The sequence below is a fragment of the Serinus canaria genome, chromosome 10, assembly GCF_022539315.1.
Source record: "Serinus canaria isolate serCan28SL12 chromosome 10, serCan2020, whole genome shotgun sequence".
Lineage (NCBI taxonomy): Eukaryota > Metazoa > Chordata > Aves > Passeriformes > Fringillidae > Serinus > Serinus canaria.
In genome coordinates this window covers 14,038,031-14,064,301 of record NC_066324.1, presented here as the reverse complement: position 1 = coordinate 14,064,301, position 26,271 = coordinate 14,038,031, and the positions used below count along the sequence as shown (strand labels likewise).

The 26,271-nt window shown below is 39.3% G+C and overlaps 1 protein-coding gene across 2 annotated transcripts in view; it reads left to right on the top strand.

Annotated features, from left to right (window-relative positions):
- ALDH1A2 (aldehyde dehydrogenase 1 family member A2) overlaps window positions 1-26,271 on the top strand; it is a 140,245-nt gene that overhangs the window by 22,945 nt on the left and 91,029 nt on the right. The gene's annotated exons all lie outside the window — the stretch shown is intronic.

Genomic DNA, 26,271 nt, shown 5'->3' with positions numbered 1-26,271 from the left:
TTGAAGGACCAGCACTGGATATTAAGAATAAAAGTAGATTTCTAAGCTTCTCATACAAACCAATTAGTCTTTTCATTAATATCCTTAGTCATAAGCAACAAGAGATCTTATGTTAATTCTAAGCCTTCATTCTAACTCCTCTGTATAAAAGCAGCTTAGTAAAAGACTTCAGTCTAAACAGAATTCAGACCACAATGTACTTCTCATTGTATACAAAAAACATGTGCTTACCCAACTTGGCCTTACTTGATGATATGTCCCAGTTTGGCATAAACTATTTTATAAAATGAAAATTGAAAATAGACGTTAATGAAGACTCTCCTTAGAAACAGTGGATAGGTTATATCACAAGCCAAGAATTCTCAATTTTATACCCTCTTCCGCAGAAGGCACAGCTCTGTCACATATTTGAATGGCTTTTTTTTTTTTTTTTCAAAATTGGCATGTTTTTCAAAATATTGCTAAATAAGATCATTGTGTACCACATTCTTGTGCCAAAATATACAAAATGAGCTGTATCAGTCACATGTGTAGCTAGGCATCCAGGACAGAACTCAAAACTGGCTTTTTTAAACTGTAAATAACAAGTCTCTATTATGACCTAAATGCTATTCTGTCTGTGAGACAACCATAACATTTATTTACCCAAACTCAGCCGAATGGCTTCCCTTAAATTATAGCAAACTGTCAGAGACAGAAGAGAAAGACAGAGAAAATTTAGGCCCAGACCATGGGCATTTTTAAATCAAAGGCTGATCTCTCATTCCCTAAGAGAGACCAGTATTTTGCCTGTAATGAGCAGTTACTCTAAAGCTGGCTTTGTGGCTGAATGAAAGAATAAGGAATTGTGTATGAAGGAGATCAGATTTCCTGCTATGACCAAGGATACATAAGCTGGAGTGTAAAAATAAAAAAAGTGCAAAATGGTCTTCTGTATCCTGGATCTTGTACTAGAACACAGGTCTATGTAATTTGATGTTAATTTTGAAGGAAATAGGATTCCAAATGAAGGCCTAATATGGGATTTAATTGATCAGATACACAGTAAAATACAAAACCACTGTTCAAGGAAAAGGTTTGTGGCTTTTATCTTACCATTAGTTGTGACTGAGAATATCATAAGTTTATTTTGCAGGATTTCATGAAGGAATACCCTGCAAAGCAGAATTTTGTGGAAGGAAATAATCCTGGGTTTCAGACAGAAAGGTTTTACCTCATTAGTCTTCTTGCCTTTCAAGGATACATTATCACAGCTGTGGCTGGTGTGAGTGATGCAAGGCATGAAATGCTGTGCTTGTGGAAACAGAAAGAAGATATTACTGTGCCTTAGTAATAATTGCACAGCAGTAGAAAAGCATGCAATGAAAAAAATCCACCTTTGGACAGGAGAGTGGGATTATTAAACAGTTGCATGTTTCCTTAAGGATTGAGACCCAACTCTTGTTTATCACTGTCTCTACACAGGATTGCAATATCAATTTTAAAGCAATAGCAGTATTAATTTTCAAAGAAACAATTGCTTATGAAACCAAAACTGAAGGTAAAGAAATTGCAGAATAACACAACTATGTCCTAGGAGAGTTACCTATTTAAATAAGTTTATAGAGGAGCTAAAGGATCAGTCAAGCACAATGCAGAAAAACTTAATAATCTCAAGTTTACATAAGTACATATTGCATGTGTTAAGAACATGTTCACAGTAAAACTGAGTTAGAGGATTTTAAGAATTCTGACTACTTTCATCTTGAAAAAATTACAGCTGACTCAGTGAATTAGAGAACTGAACCCTGAAGAGGGTTTGAGGGGAAAAGAGGCTTAGCTAAGTGTTTCTGAAGAATAGATTTCCTAGCCTAGTGAAATAATATGAAAATTATACTTGTAAAAAGTCAAGGACAGTTGTCTTGTTTGCTCTCCTGGGAGAAGTTGTGTTTTGGGTTAGATGAGGGAATCCAGGGGTGTTTATCCACAGTTTTGGGGATTTTGCTCCAATACAAAATTCTCACTGAAGTGCAGGCCTGACTTTCCAAATCTCTTACAATTTCCCTTCTGTTAGGAGCCCAATCTTTGTATGTTTGCAGAGCAGAATGTACTGAAGTCTCAACCTGTGAGACACTTCAGACCCACAGTTCTAGGAAAGAGAATGTTCACAGCAGCGGTGAAGGAAATAAAAGCAGGACAAAATACAGTGATAAGAAGAGGCTGAAGAGAAGTGTTAAACTTTCCTCTGTAGTTTGTGGGGTAATTGCAGGCCACTCTATGCTCTAGACACATCTCTACCTCTCCAAATTTCATAAAGAGGCAGGATAATCAGATTTAGAGTTTAATTTGCATCCCTGGATTTTACTCCCCCACTACACTGCCCTCGTGTGGTCTTAGTTCCAGCACAGAAACTGTGCTGGAAGCTCAAAAGAAATTCACTTGGGGTTTTGGAGAAGTGTGAAGCAGTCACATCATAATTTGGACCTGATTCAGGATGTTTTAACCAGTCCTACTGTTCTGGAGTAACATATCATGGTGCAGATGTTATTCTGTTATTTCATTAGAACAACAGTTTTTAATCTGATTGTCAGCCCCTGTGCTCTAAGAGCACTATGATCTAAATGCCAGTTCCTTACCTTTTTATTCTCTGAGTTTATGTCTCCTGGTTCTGTTTGTGGTTATGTGAAATGAGTGGGTGGTTTCAGACCCGTGCACAGGGGATAGGTGGTTATATAATGAAAATCAGTGTCTCCAAGCAAATGGCATAATTAGCACTATCAGATCTCTGGAACAGAGAGGGGAAGGCTTTGGGGATTGTGGCACTGCACCACTTTCTCTCAGACATGACTCCTGCACTCGAGTCACCAGTTAAGTTAAAACTCCCCCTAACTATAGAATGTGCTGGATGTGTTTCAGTGATCTCCAGAAGAGTTTTGTCTCTAATGCACAAGTCCTTTCCAGTTCTGAATGGTCTGGAAGCATAAAGGGAAAGGTGGCAGAAGGTGACTGTTCATGGTGGCAATGCCATCCCAGGGCAATCCTGTGCTCCCCCTCATCCCAGCAGTGTCTGAGCAAGGTGTGACTGGAGCCTGCTCATGGCTCTCTGTAGGATTGCAGGCTATTTTCCTCCCTTAAAAAGACAGGATTGCCTGGCTCTCACAGTCCCCTCTTCTTTCTGCCTTGTGCTCTTGGCTGGGTTGCACCCAAGTGCTGCAGAAGTAAGATCCCTGTTTGCAGGGATCAAGGCTCACACTGCCTGCAGTATGGGCAAATGTAACTCTAAATGTAAATAGCAATGTGCTGTCTCATGCAGAATTGTGGCCTAAATACTTCTACACCAGTGATTTGCTGGGCAGAGTTTTGCTTTAGCTGCTGCCTTAACTAATACTAAAATGCAGCATAGGAGGGCACTCAGCCAGAGCTCTGCGTTCTCTTCCTGGCTTGGCCACGCTCATGCTCCTTCTGATTTGCTGCTGTCACACAGGAACAGTAATACTGAAATTCCCTTCTAAAGTGCTGATATAGCTGCAACCACTAGGTACACGTGAATTATTATTATTATTACTGTAGGCTTTGGGAGCCAAATTTTGACCTTTCCTTGCACTCGTATGTCATCAAATTGCCATAAGTCTGTCTGAAGAAATAATTTAATCAGTAGGTTGTAGTAGAGCAAGGGCTGCAAAAAAATCCTCACATCAGAGATACAATTGAAGGTTGTTGTCCTGCTATTAAAACAGAAGAGGAGAGAAGAGATCTAAACAACAGCAGGTCTTAGGAACCATTTCCCACAATCCTTTCTAGGAGAGGTGAACTGATGGAAGTTCATTTGTGTGTGATTTGAAGAAAAATCTCAAGAAAAGCAACAAGATAAAAGAAACAAGAGCTGTGAAACTGATTATGATGAGGCCTGTTGGCCATGTGACCCTAGCTGTCTCTTCAAATCCTCTTCTACTCGTTAGTGACTGCCCCTTTCCTTCAATTCAGGCACTCATCTGTTTAGGCAAACACAAACAACAGCTATGTACTCTTGTCTAAGTCAGACAAGTAGGAAAGCAGAAAGAACAAAAGCAACTTTTCCATGAGAAACCACAGTCTGATCTTGAACAGGCTCTAGGAATTCAGAGAACAAAGCAGCTCATGCCTCTGCTACCAGGCAGAGTTCCTATAGCTTTACAAGAGGGAAGAGGCGTGGGCACTTTTTGGCAACCCACCCCATGCTCTGATTTCCACATGTAAGAAAAGGCAGAGGGTGCTGGTAGAACACATCAGAGCGATACCCTCAGAAATTAGTAACAGAATGTGGAAAAATCAGTTTCACTTGTCAGTCATGATTTCTCAACAGTGCATCCATTACATAATAAAATACTACCCAACATACCCTGATGGTCCTAGTTAATCACTGAGGAAACATTTTAACAGTAACAAAAAATGAAGGTACAATTATTTGAATATGATCTGATAATGACTGGTTTGTGGAAAGAAGGTTGGATATTGGCAACTCTTTCCAAAGAGGATTCCAATTGGAAAAAATATGATTTGCAAATAGCCATGATCTGTACGTTGCAACTGTATCAGAAAAGAAAGCATCTGAAATACATGGCTGTGGAAACAGATTTTTCACCTCTTCTTCTAATTATTCTCCCTAATTTTCTGCAAATTTCACGTTATGACCAGTGTTTCCCCTTGTCAGCCCCAGGCCCTTTTCCCACTAGCACTCTTAAGTGTTCCTTATTGCTCCCTTCATGCTCAATTGTATGCAGGTTGCCGGAGGTTCTTCTAGCATCCTAGATTATCTAGCATCACAGTGATTATCAATAAATAGAAAAGTGATTATTTAGCATCACAGTGATTATCAATAAATAGGAGAGTGATTATCAAGCATCACAGTGATTACCAATAAATTGGAAAGTGGACTAACAATGATTAATGATTAACTGGATACAGAAACATGAAGAGTGCAGGTAGCAAGATATCTTCCCTGCTCAGGCAATCTGTGTGAACAGACACCTCAGATTTTGCAGCTAAACTATGCAGTGAATTATTGTAGAAAGTATGTTTCATTCATTAGCTGTGAAAATAATCTGGTGGTTAAAAGATGAAGAGTCTGCCATGCATTTTGGTGTTGCCTAGAGTTTGTAGATATTTGTGGGTTGGTTTTGTTTTACATTATAGTTTCTTAGGTGATGTGTGTAAATGTGTATGTAGCCTTACTCTTCAGAGATGGACACTTTTTTTTTGTTTCCCTCCTTGTTCCCACTAGCTGCTGTCAGTGAAAATTATCAATTCTAATGTAAAAACTCAGCTACCATGTAATAATTTTAGATGGCACCCCTGTGCCACGTTGTGCTAAAGCCTGTTCTCATTGTATCTGGAGACTTTTTTGCTTTAGGACCCCTGACAGCAAAGCTTTTGACTAAATCCACAACAAAGCTGTGTTTAGTACTCAGCAATCTGTTCTCCATTATCCAGTTGGACTTTTCTTTTGGGTTGTGCCCGGAAGTTTCACTGCAACTGTGTGGACCTAAACTAGACATCAGAGTGGAAAGTAGGCTTTGAGAAGGAAGAAGGAGCTAAGAAAGATTACTACTTTTATTCATAACAGAGGTGTTTTTTTGTGTGCTCAGAAAGGAAAGGAAGCAATTTTAAATCCACCTTTCAAGGTGAAACTTTTCATGTTCTTTCAAATTTGGATCATACTTCAATGTACTTCTATGGCAGTCCACCCTCCACTTTTAACAGAACAGCAAATCACTGCATCACATTCTAACTGTGCAGGTGGGAAGTTTTTCTGATGCTTTTTCCCAATCCCACAACAAATCAACAAGGCAGGTCACAAACTCACTTTTAGCTGCAGCCCAGTCATGGTCCCTGCTCCTATCCCCCAAAGCAGACCCTGTTGTAAAGTGGAGCTTTGTGCTCCCCAGCATGGGCTTGCACTGAGCTGTTTTCCACCAGTGAGATTATGAACTTGCAGGAAAGAAAATGTCCCAATACATTTTACCCCTTGGAAATGGGTCAAATTTGCCTTGATTTCCCTGGTGTGAGTCGGAAATGGCTCAGTTACTTTACTGTAAATTGGATAAACCTTACTGGCGTCAGTGGAATGACTGAATTTGGCCCATTGCTTTACTACTCTGCTATTAGAACAGTCAGTCTTCTGGCTGCAAGGAATAATATCAAAAAAATAAAGTTTACATATGTTGGGATATGCTCTGGTTAACAGTGTAACAAGACAGAATATCAGACTTAATCATATTTTGTGCCACAGTGCTGACAGCATATGTGTGACAGCCCTGCAGAAAAAACCAGCTTCCTCATTATTCTCAGTGTGTTTTGCAGCACACCTCAGCATCTGGGCAAGGAGACTCTCAGAACTCTGGCCCATAGTTTGATGTGTTGGAGTGTGAAGTGACCCATTCACTTTTAACCAGTGCTATGAACACAGAGCAAGGGCATCAGTTTGTAAAGACTGCCTACATACAGAATGTGGTATCGTGGTGGCCAGAGAATAATCTAAGGCTGGAAAACACAGAGAAATTGCTTTCTAGTTTACCAGAAGTCTTTTAAATATTGCTATAAAGCAGAAATCCAGTGACTACTGTGTTAAGGACTCAAAGCATGCTGGCAAATTGCCTGATAGGGCAAGTAAGGACATCTCACAATCCAGGCTTCACAATCCATCTTAAACAAGAGGGAGCAGCAATTTCTTGCTTTCTGTCAATTGGCAAATGTGCAGTTCTCAGATGTAACAGTACTAAGTATTTTATTGAAACTTTCAGACATCAGCCTGCACTCTCCATATGTTCAGGGTTTTACAAGCTGTTTCCATGACAAAATGAGATTGATTCTGGAGCCAGATATTAATTGGTTAAGTCCATTTTATTTACCAAAAAATGCAGACAAAACACTGTTCTCTTCAATACAGTAGACAGATTCCTTTTTTATGTTTCCAAACACGACTCTGTTTTTAAAGCTTTCTCTGAGGAAGATGGTTCCTTCACTAACTTTTTGTTGTTTCTGGTTTTCTTTCTTAATTACATTTCATTCATTAGGATAAGAACTTTTTTTTTTTGCCATATAAAGCTTCTAAATCCACTCTTTTAAAATGCTTGTTCATTTCTGCTCTCTTCTGTAAGAGAGAAACTCCTAGATAGCCTATATTTTACATAAGATACTAATAATGGATCAATGGAAAGAATAATGTCCACTGTCTGTATCATTAATGCAGATGTTGAAAAGTTGCTATAATCAGGAGAATGTGTTCCTGTTATTTGTTGTTTGGTGGGTATTTTCTTTTTTCCTTCAAGACAAGTAATACAGGAAAAAAAATACTTACCCATCCACTGACCAAGTGGTAAACTAGGATATGCTTCACAAAGGGATAAGTATCATCCAGAAGTTTTGTGGAGGGAAAAGCTGTTTGTAATGAAAGGATCAGGACACCATCTACAGTTACTCATCAGAAGTTGCTCCATGTATTATTTAGATTGTCACATCTTCATAGATCCACTGAAAGAAATTACATTTTAGATGTGCAGATAAAGTCCACACCTTTTAAATTATGTTAACTGATGCTGAGAGTCAACATTTGAGTTGTTCCCTGACATTTTGGTGGCAGCAGCTCGCTTACATGACAGCAGAGCCAGTGGAAGAGATCAGTGCAGGGGCTCACAAGGCCCCCTCAGGCTCTCCCTGCTCTGGTGGAGGTAGGGCACAGCCAGAATGCACTCAGGGCTGCCTGCCCACACACAGCCTTTCTGCACAGGGGAGGCACCTGCCTTCCATGGCTTAGGTGGGCTGTGACACTGCCACTGCTGGAATCCCAAGCAGCTGAGAGAGAACCTGGATTGCAGCTGCTGCAGCCCCACTCCTGGTGGGCACTGGGGAGGAGCCAGGACAGAGCAGCTGCTGCCCTTCCTGAGCAGCAGAGCTGCATCCCAGCTGTGTTAGCAACTGCAGGGAGACAGGGACAGCCGGTACAGCAACTTATCCTAACCTCAAAGAGCACTGGGATGTGTGAAAAGCCATCTTATTTCCCATTCCAAAAAAGAAAGAAATGAGAATTTCCTAATTGCTGAATATTTCTTGTGAGGCAAATCCAAAGATAAATCACCCCATTACTGACCACAGTGGTGTAATTGCTATTGTGAAGAAGCTAATTTTGGATTCTTTAAAATTAAAATCATCTCCCCTCTTTGGCTTTCCAGGGTTTTATAACCAGCAGACACAGAAGTGAATTTCAGGGAGGTAATTTTTCACTCATGCTGTTTTCTGAGAAGCCCAGATCAAAGCTTGCTTGGAAAATGGAGTAGGCCAAAGCCACAGCACCAGCTAAGGCCTTTTCTCAGCCTCTTGTTACAAAGTCCACTTTGAACACTTTTTAACCTCATCTTTTCAGTGTGGGAGGCACTGGAACAGGTTTCCCAGAGAAGCTGAGGATTCTCCATCCCTTGAAGTGTTCAAAAGCACTGGAAGGAGCTCTGAGCTACCTGGCCTAGTGGAAGGTGCCCCAGCCCATGAGAGGTGGTTGGGACAAGGAGATCTTTGAAGCTCCTTCCAACCCAAACCATTCTGTGATTCTATTAAATACATTCAGATTCTATGAAATACAAATTATTTCCCATTCTGGTGAGCAGTGTTGTCTCTTGGAGACTGTCTCTGAAGAAGGTCTCCATGACTTTTGGAGCTATAACTGCCCTGCAAAATTTGAAAAGAATAAGTACTCTGGTATTTTTAGTTTTTAAATCAGTACCTGATGCTCCATATAATCTAAGTTCTGCATAAGATACTTTTTTCCTACTAATTAATAATGGAGTATGATATGTAACTGGCTGTTAGAAATCCATAAATTGAAATAAAATGGTTACACATTTATCTTAAAATTAAAGGGGAAAATAATGTATTTGTTGGCTGAATTTTTAATAATTAATTCTGTAGAAGAAAAAGGGGAAGACGGAGAGGGTAATCATTCCTTTAAACTGGCCTCTCCTGGAAAGCTCTTTGCATCACCATTCAGCTGATTGGAACTGTGTGGGAAGAAAGTTTTTATTTAGAAGGGTGCAGCTGAAGGCTTAGTTTATGTGCTGATAGGTGTGTGGTTTTATTGAAGTGAAGGCAGCAACCTCTTAGACCACTGTAGCTCATGTTATTTCCCAAAGCCTACAGAAACCCCTCCATCTTCCACCCACTGTGTGTGTTACAGAACAAACAAGGAAAGCAAACAAAAAGTGCCTTTGACTGGTCAAATCCTGCAGTACTTGTTTGCAATAGATGGCCAGCTCCACATCTCCCAGGATAAGTTACTGAAATTGTATAAAATTATATGCTCCCCAGTAAGGAGCACACATCTGCCACTGGCTGCACTGATAATCTACAAAAGGCCACAATATATGAAATTTTCTTGCTCTGTCTTTCTAATTCAAATTGAAAAAAAATTCGAATTGAAAACGTTTATAATGAATATAAATGCTTCTATGGATTTCAATGGTCTTTAAATTAGGAGCTTGTTGTGTAATCAAATTCAGTGAGGATGAGAAGACACATGGTAAACAGAATGGTTTTGTCTATAGCACAAAGACTGGATTAGATTTAAAAAAGAAAATCTGGTTGGCAGTTATGTAAGGCTATTTTATGATGTTTGTTTATGAATTGGGAAAGGACCAGAGTTTGGCAAGGAAATGTTTTGTCCTAAATCCTGGCAAGCATATTCATATAGAAAAAATGCTGTTTTGTCTACTTTTCATTTTTCTGAATTCTGTAGACAGCAGAAAATACTCAGATGTGTCTGTGGACATTTATTCTGTTGTGACAATGTGGATCCATCATGTGAATGTGAAATCTGAGGATTACAAATTAGGTATTGCAGCTATTTCACATGTACGTGTTGGAAACTTAAAAGTATTCTCAGTATGCCTTCTTAAGAGAAAAATACCCAATTCAGTAGAAATGCTGCCTTGATTTTCCTTTCACTTATGTGAGTTTTGCATTAGTGTAACCTTAATGCTTTAATTTGGCTTACTTCTGATTTATCACATTGGAAATGAAAACAGCATCACTTTTGCAGACTTTCACTGATTTTTGGTAGGTTGCTCACCTCGTTGCAGAGCCATAATCTTAAGAGAATACTAATAAAATTAAAATTTTCAAAACTGTCTCAGTTCCTTGAAGACATTTTGCATAACTTATTTGGCACCTTGACTGATTGGTGCTGGTTACAGTCTGCTGTAGACTAATACAAATGGTCTGCGAAGAGGTGGAAATTAGGTTTTTATAGAAATTTGAAATTGTATTTACTAAAGATGATTTTCTTAACTGCCTTTGCAAATACATCAAGAACCTCATGATAATAAGACTAAGCCATACCATGGTTTTCTAGATGGCCAGAAGCAGAAGCTGCATTGAAGTGGTTTTGTCTCTCCTAGAGCACCTGTAGCAAAGCTCAATGGGAATGACTCCTAAGGCAGATTTGCATACACAGTTTTAAACCTTCCATGCACTGTATGAACAGCTGCCCCCAGGAATGCAGCAAAGTTACCAGAGCAGGTATTTCTAAACTATCACTACATGCATTACATTTTTGTTTTATGTTCTTAAGGCATGAAAGAGAAAGTGAATTCATATTATAATAGGGGTTGAAAGCCTTCACAAGCAGTAAAAAACTTTTTTAGAACATTTATACTTCACATCCTAACAGCAATTGGGGGACATCACATGTATGTTAGATAGTTCACAGAGTCTGAGGTCTAAAGAAGCTGACAAGTATCCTTTGAAGATGCTTTTAGTGCATAACACATCTCAACTAACCAGGCCCAGGGGCACAGCAATTTTATGGAGTTCTGGCTTCTACTTCACCACTTGAGTTACAAGAGCATTTGCAGTATATTTCATACTGATGGGCAGTGAATAATTCTGTCCTCTGCTATAGAATTCTGTCTCTAGTAGTGATTTTATAGTGAGGGATGTCCAACCTTTAGCATCCGACACAGAACAGTAAAAATTATATGCACAAGTATTTTAACAGCTTGTGTAGCAGCTGGCAAATTATGTGTAGGAAGGTTTGTTCTCTTTTTTGTGTATGTGCTAAATACTTACTGGTTCCCACCTTTTACATATGAAATACTAAATAATGGAATTTAAAGGAATAGAAGCTCTTAGGAAAAATGTGCTTTTGTGTAATATATGCCTCATATTTCATTATGCAATGAGGATACACCTCACATGTCAAGACTGCATTTAAAATTCATTCTTCACTCCCACACAAGGTATCAACTTAGACTCCATGTGAATCCAAGGGCTTTCAAACATATTTTGAAAAACACTGGCTGGCCAGCTGTCTATAAATAACAAAGGAACATATCAGTAGTAATAAAACTCCTATCAAATATTTGTATTAATCAGCTTTAAACTTCAGCAAGTATAAGAGTCTTGTAGTGGAACCCCTAATAATTATTTTCTACTACATGGACAGGAATTATGAAAATAACTTTTAGTGCATGGTCTAAATATTTTAGTACCAGTAAATAAGTAATGTAGCAAACAGAAGAAAGTACAACTCAAGAAGCCATACCTTTAAATTGAGTTTATGATGAAATAATTTTGTATCAAAGTAAATTCTCATGCATTTCCAAAGGGAAAAAAAAACAGCTCACATCCAATTCTGTAATGAATTATAAATGGAAAATTCTGAAATTACCATTTCAGAATTTCTTGTGTTAAAAATTTAAAGCAATTCACCATTGTATAGAGAATACAGAGTTTCTAGTAAGTTATTTTACAAAACATTGAATGCAGAAATTATTCAACAAGAGTGTTTGCTAATCCCCAAATGTGAGCTACACCATAGAGGCATGCCTGTTTCAAACCCTGTTTTCTGCTGTTCCTGAATGCTCATTTGGATTTCCTGGACTGACTTTGGGCACCACTTGCTCCTTGCCCTTGTCTGGCAGTGTCTGGCCCATTGATGGAACAACCACTGTCCCAGCTCTGCTCTGCTGGCCCCAAGAAGCTGCCATGGGGCTCAGTCCTGACTGCACTGTGGTTGCTCACAGCTTCCTTCACCAAGCATCTCTTCTCTTACTGCTGACAGGAGATTCTCAGAAAAGACTTAGGGAAGTTCTAGAAAGCTAGAAAAAATTAATTGAAAACAGGGAGAGAAGTATTAGCATCAGGAACATCCCCAGAAAGCAGCATGTGAATTTCTAGAACACTCTCTGAAAACCATGTAGGAAAAATTCCCAGAAAACAGACTGGACATTCCTAGAAAGTATCAGAATTTATAAATGTAAGGGAAGCCCTAGAAAGTAGTGGGAAAATTCCTAGGAAGCAGTGAATGAATTGTTAGAAAGGAGAAGGTCAATTCCTAGAAAGCATCAGGAATATGGATAAAATGGACTGGTGTAATTATCAGAAAACCCTAAAAGAAATCAAGAGAGTTCTTCCAGTGTTAAGGGTTTTGCAGAAAGCTGCAGGAAAAGTGCCAGAAAATACCAGCATTGTTTAAGGATCCACTTATCCTTATAAATCTTCAGAAAATATATTTTTTTATACCTTCAAGCACCATATCTTGCTTGTTTTGAAAACTTGATGCTTCCTTCTGGCTTTAAACAGTCTTCCTTTTTATTGTCTTATTGCAAATGTTCTCTCTTTCATCGTGAGGAATTGCAATTTCACAGTCAGCAGCTTGTGGTTTTAGATGAAGGAGAAGTAATTGAACTTCAAAAAAAAAATAACCTTGCTGTCATCCAAATCTCCTTAATAAATAAATAACAGGGAAGAAGGAAAAAAAATGCAGGCTCTCAGCAGACTCAGTGAGAGTTTTCCATGAGAAGTTACTGATTCTTAGAGAATCACATGGATCTATTAAAATATACTCTCCCTTTTCCAGTGTATAATACCCTGGCTTGCATGCAAAGCACATGACTAGTCTGATTTGAAATTATTTAAGAGTGTGCCAAAAGACTAGTCATGTATAGATACACCTGAAGGGGAAGATGAATCTCCAAAGTAGTATCTGCCAAGACCTGAATATTTGATTCTCTTTCTATGAAAGTTCATCCCTACCTTTGCTCTCCAAACTCCTGTTGGCTGAGATGTTTTTCCCTTTATTCCTGCATGACCCAGAAGCTTGGGCTCCCTACCCCATCTCTGCCAGGCCCTGCTCTTGCTTGTGGCTCTTCCAAGCATGAGTTTCTCTGGCTCAGTTCACCTGTGTCTGCTTTCCTTTTCATCCAGAGCTCCCCAGCCAATGTGGAACCCTGGGAGATTTAGGAGCCAAAGGCACTGAGTACCTGGGGGTAACTAAATAGGAGGATACCTCCTTCAGGGAGAAATCCATTTCAGCATTTTGTACCTGAGCAGGCCCTGCAGGTTATGCCAATGGGAACATTTCATAAATACACCTTTCTTGGTGAATCTGATAACCATATTTTCATACCAATGACAGATGTATGCACCATAGGGCTTGACCTGGCTATGAGCTTTTAAAATATTGGCCATATTGAATAGCTACAAGCAGGCATGTGAATCTCTTGGAGCATATTCCTTCTAGATAGGAAGTTCTGCCCTGTAAATGGTTTAAATGCTTTAAGGCATCAGACTTTGAATTTAGCCTTTGTAGGAAAGCATCTGGATAATGTTAAATTAAAACACCCCAGGAAATCTGTACTTTTCACTGTATTTGTTATTTATGTAAATTTTTGGAGAGCATCCATTGCTCTAAAATGAAGTTAATTAGAAACAGAGTAAGAAGTATTGACATAGTCCCAGCAGAACATTCTCTGTCTGATGCTGAACTGTTAGTTTTTATTTTTTTCTGAGACATTGTCCAAATTTCCATCCTGTGAAATCTTCAGATGCCAAATGAAGGCACAGTCTTTGACAATGAATCTCATTTTTTTCCCAAAGATTATTCCTATTCAGCAAAGACTATGTAAACATTGTAAGTTTGACATAAAGCTAAGTGTGCTCTGGTGACTTGGGGCTTTGGCCTGCATTTGCAAGGTTTTGGGGACATTCAGAGTTCATCTAAGGCCGCAAATCTATGTTGATTCACTCATCTATGGCCCATGAAATGTGTTTCTTTAAAAAAATGACAACCTACCAGGCAGGTCTGTGGCTTCTCCTGATGTTTCAGTGATGCTGAATTCTGACACAAGGCTTTGTAGGTTGCTCCCAAGTTTGATAATAGGATAGCTCACTACAAGAGACCATTTTCCCCACTGCAGATTTGTGTAGTTTTGTCAAAACATTTTCCTGCGTGGCTGAAATTTGGCTGAACTTCTTTCTGCAGAAAGTGGCCTGACATGTTTGCCCAGAAAACAGCACAGCAGCATCAACTGCATGTAGGGGGATCCATTATGGGTAAATGAAGGTGGTATAGAAGGTAATCTTGTCCCCCAATGAGTTGCAGCTGGACCAATGACTAAAGATTAGAAGCAGGCCTGATCTTAACAGGCCACACCTGTAGGCAATAAGGACAAGTGGTATAAAAGAGTGGATTGGTGGGATCAGGAGTCAGGTGGCTGCTGCAAGGACCAGGAGCAGTCAGTGCTTGGAGGAGCTGCCTGTGAGGAACATGGAGGAGGTATGGAGCTCTGGGCATATGAAATCCTTGCACTATAGCGGTGTTAGAACTTGTGCTATTTAAGGAAATTACTGCAGGCAACTGTGGCTATGAATACAGAGAATTTAGGAACTATCTTTTGGTCATATTTTCCTTCTTGGGTGAAATTGCTTTTTCTACACTGACATGCTTTTGCCAGCCTAGTTATATTGGTTTTAAGTTCAGCAAATACAGGTTATCTGCCAGCATAGTGAGGCCAGGTCAGGCTCTAAGGTTGTGCATATCTTAAGCACAAAGGTAACCAGCTCTGTGTGCTCAAACTGTGATAGGTGCTGGGGTATTTTGCTCAAGGCAAATTCAGGCAGAAGAACAAACCTGTGGCAGAGGTTTTTGAGGAGTAAGCTCTCCTATCTGTAATCTGTCACTCAACTAGCAGAATTGCTTGAAAATCTCAAGATTCTCTGACACAACCAAAAAATTGGTTTTAGAGCATCATAAAGTTTCCCTTTAGTAGGCCATGGTGATGACAGCAAGGGAGGAAGTTTGGCTGCAGGACTCCTGTGGCAGTTTGCAAATGCTAATTTGCAGAAAAAGCAGCTTTCATGGGAATGAGATCTATTTGCTCAGAAGGGCTTTTAGTCTGTGATACTGGTTTTGAAATCCTTGCAGGGCTGAGACCTTCCACACGCTGCAATCAGTAATTACTCAGCCTTCGGTTGCTTAATCAAGACTTATAAATAGTACCAACAAGTAACAGGATTTGTAGTTTGTGATGGGAACAGAAAAATTGCCTCAGGACAGCCCAGCCCCGAGCTGGGGCCAAAGGCTGCTGTGGGCAGGGTGTCAGCAGGTGTTTCTTGGCCAGTTAATTGCAGGAACAGGTGGGTCTCATCAGCCCCAGCTGAAGCCCTGTTGAGTAGTCTGTGTAACTGCTGAGACCCAAACCAGTATCTTCAGCCAGGTGTGCAAGGAGTGTGGTGTTGTCTCTGGTGAACTGCAGCTTTTTTTAGACAGCAAATCCTGCTCAGCTGCCTGAGGAGCCAGTTATGTGCATTCAGCCAAAGGCTTTAGCACTTCCAATTTTAAGAATTTTTGCTCCAAGTTTTATTCTCTCCTATTTGGCCATAGCTGTATCTTGTTTGCTTTGCATTTTAGCAAGTATGGCTGGTCAGGCTAAAAAAGCAGAGAGGAGGTCTCCTGATTTCACCAAACAAGTGCCATGTCTTATGGGGGTGTCTGCTTTGTGTGTCCCTGGGTTTGTATGGCCTCATAGCTCTTTCAAAATACATGACAGATTTTAAGCTTTTTCTTCAGAGGCTATCACAGTTTTAGGGATCCTTTTCTTTCTCTCTAGGTCCTGTAGATTTTACCAGGACTCCTTTTTGTGGCCTGTCTTCTGCAGTATGGGCACTCAGACATTGAAGAGGCTGCTCTATTTTCTTCTCACCCTTGCTCTTGGATAACGGGTAGGCCTTTAAAAAGTGTCCCCATGACTTCATTTTTAGTCACAGCTTGGGATAAACTTTTCATTTCACGTAGAACAGACAGTACTTGATTTGTGGTCTTGACTTTTGAAGAATTTGAAGGAATTCAAGAGTAAGCTATAGGCTAGTCTTTAGAAATCAGTTCAAACTAGGAAATGAGATATACATTTGTATCACTTGTATTGAAAACTGAATTGATTAGGTCTCTTGAATTTGAACTCCAAAAGACCTGAAAATTTAAATAAATACATAATCCTGAAAGTACTGGTTGGGTGTTTTTTCCCAGTGAGAGAATGAATGTGGTGTTTGAAAGTGTCTTGGAGGAGGTCAAATATGGTTTACATGTATAAGAGGAATTAAGTAAACTGTGTCAAGATTTTCTGCAACATGTTTCACTGATACTAAAACATGCCATCATGTCTTTATGGGGTGATGTTTATAAAAGGTACAAACTGCTTTCAAGTGAGGGCTATCTGCTGAAGGTTAGGTATTAAAAATGTTTCCCTCTCTGTTTATAGTTTTTGAAATGCTGGCAACTGCTCTATTTCCAAAGAGTTTGACTGAAGCACCCTGTTCTAATGCATTCTTTACTGCTGACAGTGTTGGCTATTGCCATGAGATAAACAGATTAAATATTGACTCCATAATTTTAATTGCCATGATTATAAGCTCACCACTACTGAAGTATGCAAGTAATTCATGGAAGTCTAGATCAAAATAATCTAGTAGGAAAGGAATGATCAGTTATCTTTGAAATGTGCAAAGAAAATGCAGTTACATCCTAGGAAGTATTGAGAGAGATAAAATAGGTAGATGTTTTATGTGTGCCCATGGAGAACTCAATTCAAAACTTGCTAAATTCAGTGAGCTTGCTTTCTGTGGTAGTGAAGTCCTAAGTTATTGCACTGTATCAATTTCTGTAGCAAATATGGGCCTAGTCAATAAATTGTGACTGCAGTTCAAAATCATCACTCTGCAGTCAGCTCCAAATGGTTGGGCAGATTTTAGGGAAACGAAGCATTCTAATGCATGTCTTGAATTTGGGGATATACTCAGTCAATTTGATATGCCTCAAGTTCTAGAGCACTGTTTTTATTTTCTGCTGTGAACTTCAAACCACGGATAAGTGTATTTTTTATAATTTGTGGAATTCAGAGAATTCTGGAGTATGTTTTCATTACTTTATATGTACTTCAAACCATGAATGTCTGCTTTTAATCATTGCTATAAAAGATAAGGTAAATTTGTGAGAATGACTGTGATTTGATTTGAGTTTTAAGTCTCGCTCTGAACATAAGGCAAACTAAAAGAAACTTCTGGATCACAAATATGCAGGTTGCATTGCACCATTATTTTCAGCTGTCCTGGGAACTCGTTAGTTTCTCATTATGTCTTTTGTCTAAATATAATTTTCTATCAAGTAATTAAGTGGTGAGCTTGATGTGCTGCTTCTCATAAGAATATGCTTAAGTGTATTTATAATTCTCTACTGGTAAAGGGGACTCTGGAAACATTTCTCTGGTTAAGAATCATCAGCTGGTAAAAAAGGAATTAGAGTGACAAGAAACTTGTGTGGTCCCACAAGATCAATACTATTTGTAGCAGCATTGGGCAATGTGCTAAGACTATACCTTTGTATACTTTGGTATCTTATAGCTTTTGGTATTAGTCTGCACAATTAGGCCACCTTTTCTCATGGTATAATCATGTCTTTTGATAATATTTCATGTTGTTCATAGTGCTCCTAAGCTAGGCCACCTTTTCTCATGGTATAATCAAGTCTTTTGATAATATTTCATGTTGTTCATAGTGCTCCTAAGCTGACAGGAATACAGAACACATGTCTCAAATGATCTCTTTTCGTTGCCTGGTTTACATAATTTTTATTCTCTTTAGTCTCTGGAAGATATTTTCTAGCCATGTGTTATTGTTTAATTCAGTGACTTTTCGATAGACTTGTTTTGCAATCCTGGGCTCCTAAATTTGCTTATTGTAACACCTATCTATAAACTGCCTAGAAACCAGAAAATGTCAATACATAATGACATATTTTAAAAACGTTTTGTTCTATGATGTAGTGTTCGTGTTTCTTCCATTGTTTTAAGCCAGTTACTTCAATACTGAGAAGATGCAGAGTTTGCAAGGCTGGTGGTGCGGCAGTTAATAGGGGAAAAGTGTTAAATATCACAGGTGTGCTTTAATTCTATTAGCAGAGGCTCAAAAGAGGACAATTTAACTGCATTACTGCATTACAGTTCCAGTATCCTCTTTTTGAAGAATTGAACAGGACAATGCCTTGGTTTATTGTGGAGCTTTCTAGTGAATAAAAGACATAATTCTGGATGAAGACCCAGTTTTAAGTTATCTTTAGTAGAGCCCATAATTTTGGCCTAGCTATCATTTAAAAAATCATGCTTCCATATACTTCATTCATGCCAGGTAGCCTGCTTTATCCCTGCTGCTTTGTATTTAGTCTATTCTGAATGTGGTTTTATAGAAAAACATCACTCAGGGTTCATTGGAAAGTGCTTTTTTCCAGGAAAACAATTGTGTAGGTTTCCATAACTTGGCTACCAAATTCAAAATGTCATTGCAATTTGTCTGTGCCCATTAGAAATCCTTACCATAGCTTTGCCTGCTGCCTGTCTCCACCATTTTGTAGAGTACTTTGGCAGTATTCTGGATATGTAAATTTTAAGGGGCTGTTCTGTTTTTCATGGGCAAACCTTGCCTCTCTATTTTTTTGGTCCTTCAGCACTGCAATAGAAAACAGTAGTTGTCCCTTAGGAAAATCTCACATATTGACCAGGGAGTAAACCATTATCTCAGGTCATTGCTGACCTGAGATATTCTGATGTGCTCTTTCAGTAATGAGCATTTGCTTTGCTGTCAGGATTTTAAGGTTCCCAAGAGGACGAAACAACAGATCAGTTTAACAAGGAGCTCCCCAGCTCACTGTGGAGTGTTTGGCTCACATTCCAGCATGGGTCACTTTGCCATGTTCCGGCTCCTTCCCTGCAGCTCCATTAGCTGGCAGCTGGTGGTGTAGTGGAAGCAGCCTCTTCCCCACAGCCTTCTGCATGGAAGAGAACAGCCACCTTTGTATCTTTAAAAATACTTCAAAACTGGTGGCACTTCTTTATATAAGCACAACAAATAACCTAAAAATAGAACTATAGCTGGAATGTGAGCTATTCAACATGAATTAATGTGTTTGCTAAAAGTCTAGGGATTTTTGATGGTCTTGTGAGATACACATGACCTTTTCATGATGCTCCCCAGAGATGCTGGTCATCCTGTCCAAAAGCAGCATGAAGTTTTTCAGGCATACACAAACAATGTAATTGGGGCACTTTGGGCCTGGTAATGGGGTATGAACATTGTAGTCCTGCTCAGATGGCCTTTCCAAGTATACCAATGTTTTCCAGCATTATAACTATTGGTAAAATTAGTGCAAGGGTCTAATATCTCTGGATATAACTGAGTTTTGTCCTTGCACTATAAAATGCAGAGAATAATTTTCTTCTTTTAGTAAGCTTATGCTATGTACTTCTCCAGGGAACTGAAAATGTGTGCCTGGAGCACAGTGATCTGTTTACTGGAAATCCACCCAGTCACCAGAATGAGCCTTCACACTCAGTATTAGTTATAAACTGTGTTATTTAGGCATTCCCAAAGAGCAGGGACTGCACAAATGGTGCTGGTTGATATATCTCCCCTGCAACAGAGGGCTGAGTTCAGGATTGAGGCTTATGATGGGGTAGCACAGGAAAGCTGTGCTCATTATCATCCCAGGACTATGAGGTCTCATCATGGTGCTTAACATCCCACAAACATGTAGCAAAAAATGTGATCACTCAGTCCTTACGTCCCAGCTACTGTGCTCACCACTTGGACACAGAGGACCTGAGTGACCCAGGGGTGCCATGTCCAATGTGCATTGCACTTGCTCACTCCATTTCACACTTTGCTGCTGACTACAGAAGCCACACTTCTATGAAAATACAACAGACCTTATTCTTACAAATTATTTTTTAAAGAGCTGTTAAGATTTTCAAAATGTCCTAATTAAGACATTTAAATAAGCAAGCAGCCAGATGAATACACAGTCCATGTATTCAAGACTGAGATAAACAAAATGTTCAGAATTAATGGGATCTTGCCATCCTCATCACACTTACAATGTATATTTTATGTCAAAATAATGTTTCTCTAGTATTTATAGCACTGTGTCACAGTATTGAAAAAATAATACCCTAAGCAGTGGTGATAAACAACATCCTGTCCAAATGAAATTTAAGAACAGGCTTTGCTTTTAAAAATCTTCTAGCGAGTATGGGCTATTATTAATTCTTACAAGTGCTGTGGGTTTTGATACACAACAGACAAAATAATCTAGATGGTGCTGCAGTGTTGATACTCTGATAAAAGTGTTCTTTAAAGGACTGCCTTGCACCAGGAACTTCTCTTTGATGGGTAAATGCTTATGGCAACAGCCTTGACAACTTGTATTCACCTCTTCTGTGTGTGTCTTGATACCTGTCAGCCAGAGATGCTCAGCAGACAAGTTACCTGCCTGAGGTATCTCCTTATGCTTAAATGCTACAATAGATTTTTTTTTTCTTCAGTCTGAGCTTTTATCTGGCTCTCAGAACAGCTGGACACCTTTAGTCAGCAGTGAACCCCTCCTAGGTAGGTTGGTGGCCCTCTTCCTCCATAGCAGTGAAGCTGAGGTAGCACTAGAGCCTTTGTGCTTTTGATAAAGCTGCCCTACAGAATAAAGGATTGTTCTGACAGTGAAAAACTTCCCAAAGTCACTGCAGGAGGAAGGTTTGTGGGATGAAGCCCTCCAGAGCCAACTCAGCTGCATTTTTTTTTTTAGAAGCCTGGTGTGTGACACTTTGCTCTCCCACAGCCCAGCACCTCACATGCCTGTGGGGAGCATCACTGTGTATACCAGGGCACAGGAGGGAGATGATCATGAAGGAAGATGTGTTTATTATCAGACCAAATAAAAGCACACAGGAAAGAGCCTCCTTTGTGTTATTTAAAAATAAATATTGAAAAGTTGGAACAGAGGAGAACTCCTTCAGGGGCCTCAGTGAAAATTAGGACAGTAGCAAAGTTCATAGCCAGAGACTGTGATATTACAAATCTATTAAGAAAAATAAGTTTGAGAGTAAAACAAGCTAGTTATTTTTGGGTATGGTTATCTCAGTCATGGTAACATTAAAACGCCATCAGAGAGGCTCAGGTCATAGTTTTTTACAACTTTTCAGACTTTTCTAAGCTGTACACAGCTGCTATTTGGCCATGAAGTTGTTTCTACGTGTGAAGAGAGCTTCTGACACTCCTTGTTCTCCCTGGATCGCTGTACTCTGAAGTTCACTTAATATCTTTTAGGAATATGTTTGCCTCTGGCTTTCCAATTGCTAATGAAATTACCTGAAGCCAGATGTACAAAGAAGAACTCTGTTCAGCCTAAACATTTTCTGTCCTGAATCTGGAAGTCAAGCTGATTGTGATTTATGCATCATATCCCGTAATACAGTGTTTCTCAGGGTCAATCTTTTACCACAAATGAAATCCACCAATACCTGAACTAGGTCTCTTGTTCTAGGATTTCCCTAGCAGGAAATCCAAATCCTGTGTAATACAGATCTGCCCTAGTGAGATAATTATTGTTCTGCTGGGTTGTTGTAAGCGACACATCTGATCAAAGGCAAGGGAAAGGAGTATAATTGCCATGTGAATTGTTGGAAGTCCAGTTTACTAGCAGTACATGTTTTGAAAGTGCATGGAACCACATGTATGTTGAAATCTGCCTCAAAATTGATTTTTTTTTCCTTCATGTAAATGGAGTATTTTGTGTGGGGTCTGACTCTGAGTGGATGTGAAAGACTGAGGCAAGACAGGAGCCCAAGAGAGAACCAGAGGCTTGCTGCCAGCTGTATCAGAAAAGCAGGTGAAAAACTTGAAAGAAGAAAAGGCTATAGGTCCACTGTCAGGTGTGGTGAATATTTTAGATTTTAGTTGTTTTAAAATGTATGATTGACGTCCTGTGTTGAGTGTCAGAGAACCACCTGTGATAGCAAATGGGGCTTAAAATGGCTTCCATTTTAAGGAAGGATTTTGTCTTCTTGTGTCAGAACAGATTGAAATGCATGTGTGTTCATATCCATATTTTGTTCAGCCATCCTGTGTTTTCTTGGATTAGAAGCCTCTGAGGTGCTAAGGATATTTGCATATGTTACATTTGCAAATGGCCTGTGACATTGAAGCATTCATAGCTGTGAAGACAATGTGGTTCTGAATCAAAGGTTTTGTCTTCTGCTTTCCTCCTCCAAGACTTGCTGGAGGAGCCTTTGCACTTGCTTTATCCCCTGAGATTCCATGGAACTCTGACAGCTGGATTCAACTCTTTTTATTTGTGTTTCTGATAACTGTTCTACAGTGCAAGCATCTTCAGAAACATGTTGATTCTGTACCCTGAAAAACATGAACCCCCCAGGGGAATACACATGTATGGGTATGTATGGGATGAAATTATGTATGTGGGATGACATTCTCTCTGCACTGAAGCCAGACAGGCTTCCTGCCTTGGTGGCAGAGTGGTTGTGTAGCAGTTGTCTCCTGCAGAGTGCAGCATCAGTTGCTAATATCTTGAACATCTGAGATGGAAATGAAGATGAAAGTTTTCAACTTTATAACTAGAAATTGAGTGAGTTACTACTGTGCTTTCCCTTTTCTCTACTGAGATTTCAATTTTTCCCTCTGTGCCCCACCTTTGATTTTCCCCTCTGGTTTCAGTAATTTAAAGATGTTCAAATAATTGAATTTTGTTCCTCTGCTATGGAAAACATCACCACCATAATTTAGTCCTGTTATTCTAAAATAAATTAATTTTCTAAGTCTATTTAAGAGGCATTAACAAAACACCTGCCTCTTTAATTTAGTGCTTGCTGCCAAGCATGTGCTGCTGCTTGGGCTTCATGTTTGTTATCTGATGCCTCAGTCATGCTACAGAAAGAGTTGCATCTGTTCAGTTCTGGCTGAGATTGTTCATTTCCTTCTATTCAGATGCTGACTTTTCAAGTCTTAACATATTGTTTACTTTGCTGCCTTTTCATTCACAGCCCTGTTTATAATGGGAAGGCAGGCAAGGTTTCCTGAGAAGAGTTGTGCAGTGAAACAAAGTACTGTTTTTTCTGAGGGTTTAGAAAGTATTCTTCCCCTATTAGACTATGATGTGCCTAATGCTGAGGAAATCATAGTATTAATGTGCTTCAGCTGGTCCTCTTAATGGTACTAAGAATGTCAGAATTTATACCCAAGATGTGTGTCTGATAGGTGATCAGAAATCATTGCTGATATAACCTGCTGGTTATTAATATTCCCTATCTTAGAGACACCTTTGGAAGGAAGTCATGGTCAACAAAGAGAGAAATGTGTCATGCCCAGCTTAGTACTATATTGATTTCTCTAATATCTTATTCAAATAAACAAAGAAACTCCGTGGTAGAAATATTTATATGCTACTTTCTCCTCTGAGACTATGCTGTTAGACTGGGCAAACAAGCAAAGGCACTAACACTCACAGAACAATAATTAAATATATTTGTTTAACAAGTTGTAAGCACAAAATAGAAGACAAAAATCCAAAGTACTAACTGATCTGATGGGTGCTGCATTTTCTTTCCTGGATGATCTGGATTTATTTTTAATAGTGGTTTGAAAAAAAAGTTTTTTAAAGTTGTGCATGTTTTAAAGATGTATTCTCTGATGCAGAGAATTGCTTTAAGCAGACAAAGAGCAGCTGTTTTTGGAAGTTACAGTTAATTGTTGTATTTTCCAGCACAAGGTTGTTCGGTGGGAACAGTGAGGGAAAAAATGCAAGCAACTGCCAAAAAAACAAGCATGTGAGGTGAAACTTGAATGTGCTCTCATGAGAACTTTCTAAGATTCATAAGTAACTGAGGAAAGCAGGCTGTATTTAAATCTCTGGAGATGTATGTGCTGTATGGAGACACAGCACAGCACACAGTGTTGGCAGAAGAAGGGAAGGACAACAGAAAGTCAGAGAGACTCATATGATAGGAGGGTAAGGCTCATCAGGATGGGTAGAGGATAAAATGCTGCTGCCACTTCAAATACTTTTGTTGGGGGGTTGTGTGTTTGTTGGGATTTTTTTGTTTGTTTGTTTTGTTTTTCTTTTGTGGTTCTTGGAGTAAATTTGAAGCACCTATCCTTTCTTTTGCTCCCACAGCACAGGTTTTCCTGTGTTTTTTTAATGAAACAAGCAAAGCATGCCCCTGTTACAAATCTGTAGAGGAGAAGATGGATAAATTAGCCAGGGGCATTTTGTGAGCTCTGCAGGCCAAATCTGATGTGATCCTTGTATGCCTAAGAGCAATCTTTGGAGAGGGACTTGAGCAAAATATTCCACCTGGGCTCTCTCTGGCTGTTGTTAGAGCAGTGGGAAAGCTGTGGCAGGAAGTGTCCCTGGGCAGGCTGCAGGCAGGAATGGGAGATGGGGCCCTGATGGTGTGGGTGCCTGCTGGCCTGGCACTGCTCACTGCTCTTCTCTGGCACTGTGCTGAGCTGCAGAACATGCCACAGGGCTGTGCTCCGGGAATCCAGCTTGTTAGTCCATCTGTTCTTCCAGCACAAGGCTGTAAAACATTGTAGGTCATAACAGGCAGCTAGTTACTTCTTAAGTCCTTAGGTGCCAGAGGGGAGAATTCTTTTATATATATAAAATAGCACTAGAATGCATTTATTAGGAATTGACTGTATTTATTTTGAACCACAGTATTTGAACATCCAGGTCCACAGACTTTAAAACTCCAAGAAAATACAATTTCTGCCATACTCTGAGCTCAGTTCTCTGATCACTTATCCTTGCCTGTATTGCCACTCATTGTGAATAATTCACAATAATTTGACTCCAATAAAACAACATGCAGTAGCCATCTTTTAACTCAGTACTATTTGTAGCTTTCCAAATTACTCCAGTCCTAAGTTTAGCTCTAAAGAACAAACACATTGCTCCCAAAAAAAAAACAAACCCAAAATAAAAGTTGAATACCCTGAAATTAATTTCTTTCAACATTAAAATCAAGACTGATTACTATTAACTCATTAATCAAAACATCTTTCGGCTAGAAAAATTGTTGCCAACTGTTATTATTAGTTAAATGTAAGTGTGACCACTGAATATCAGTTGATATTAGGAAATTGCATAGTTCATGCAAAGTCAAAATACTGTTCTGTTTCTTATAAAACAGCTAATGTCTGTAGAAGTTTATGGAATGAGGTGGTTGTTATGTTGTTCCCATTACATTATTACAGTTTTGTAGTAAAAAATCAGCTGAGGTTTGTCTTGAAAGGAGGAATTCATTCCTTGAAATTTAAATTTTCAATCGCAGACAGGTCTATAACATCTTGTTACTGAATGAAATTCTGGCTTTTGTGAATCCAGGATGAGCTGTTATATTAATACCACATGTCCCCAAAGAATTTACAAAATATTGAATGATTAATTAAAATTTAAATTCTTTGAGCAAACGCGGAATTGACAACAATTTGAGAGCATATTTAAGACATTGTTATGCTATCACACTAGTGTGTCACTGCTTAGATTTGCATGTTAATAACTTCAGGCAAGTAAATGTCATTCATACAGAAATTCTGTGCAAAGGAATGGCGTGAGTAGGAGAAACAAGGTTTTATATTTTATAGACAGAACATGTTGTGATCAAAAGGATATTGAGAAAATGAGCAACTTTATGTACCTTGGCCAGTGCACAGGCATACAGCGAGTGTGGGCTAGTCCCCGAGTAGGCTGTATAAATAAACTGTCCTTTTCTCATTCCTGACCTCTATTCTCCTTTTTCCCATGTTTTCCATGGTAGATTGAAGAGGCAATATAGTGATGCATATGGAGCCTACTGACTATGCAAAGTTCTAACACAAGTGATAACCTGCCCCTGCCATTTTGGATGAAATTGGTTACTTCTGGTTAATCAGCTGTTTGTTTTTATTTTCTGCACAGATATTTCATATTAGATGTTGGTGTCAGTGGAAGAGTAAGTGCTTTTCAGAGCTGAGGGCAGCTCTCAGACTGGCTCTACCACTGTAATCCCTCTGCAGACATAGAGGGTTGGCAGCCACCTGGGAGCGCTCCTGCCCAGGAGTGGCCGAGGGGTGAGAGACAGCACTCACTGCAAGGGTAGGGTAAACCAGAGG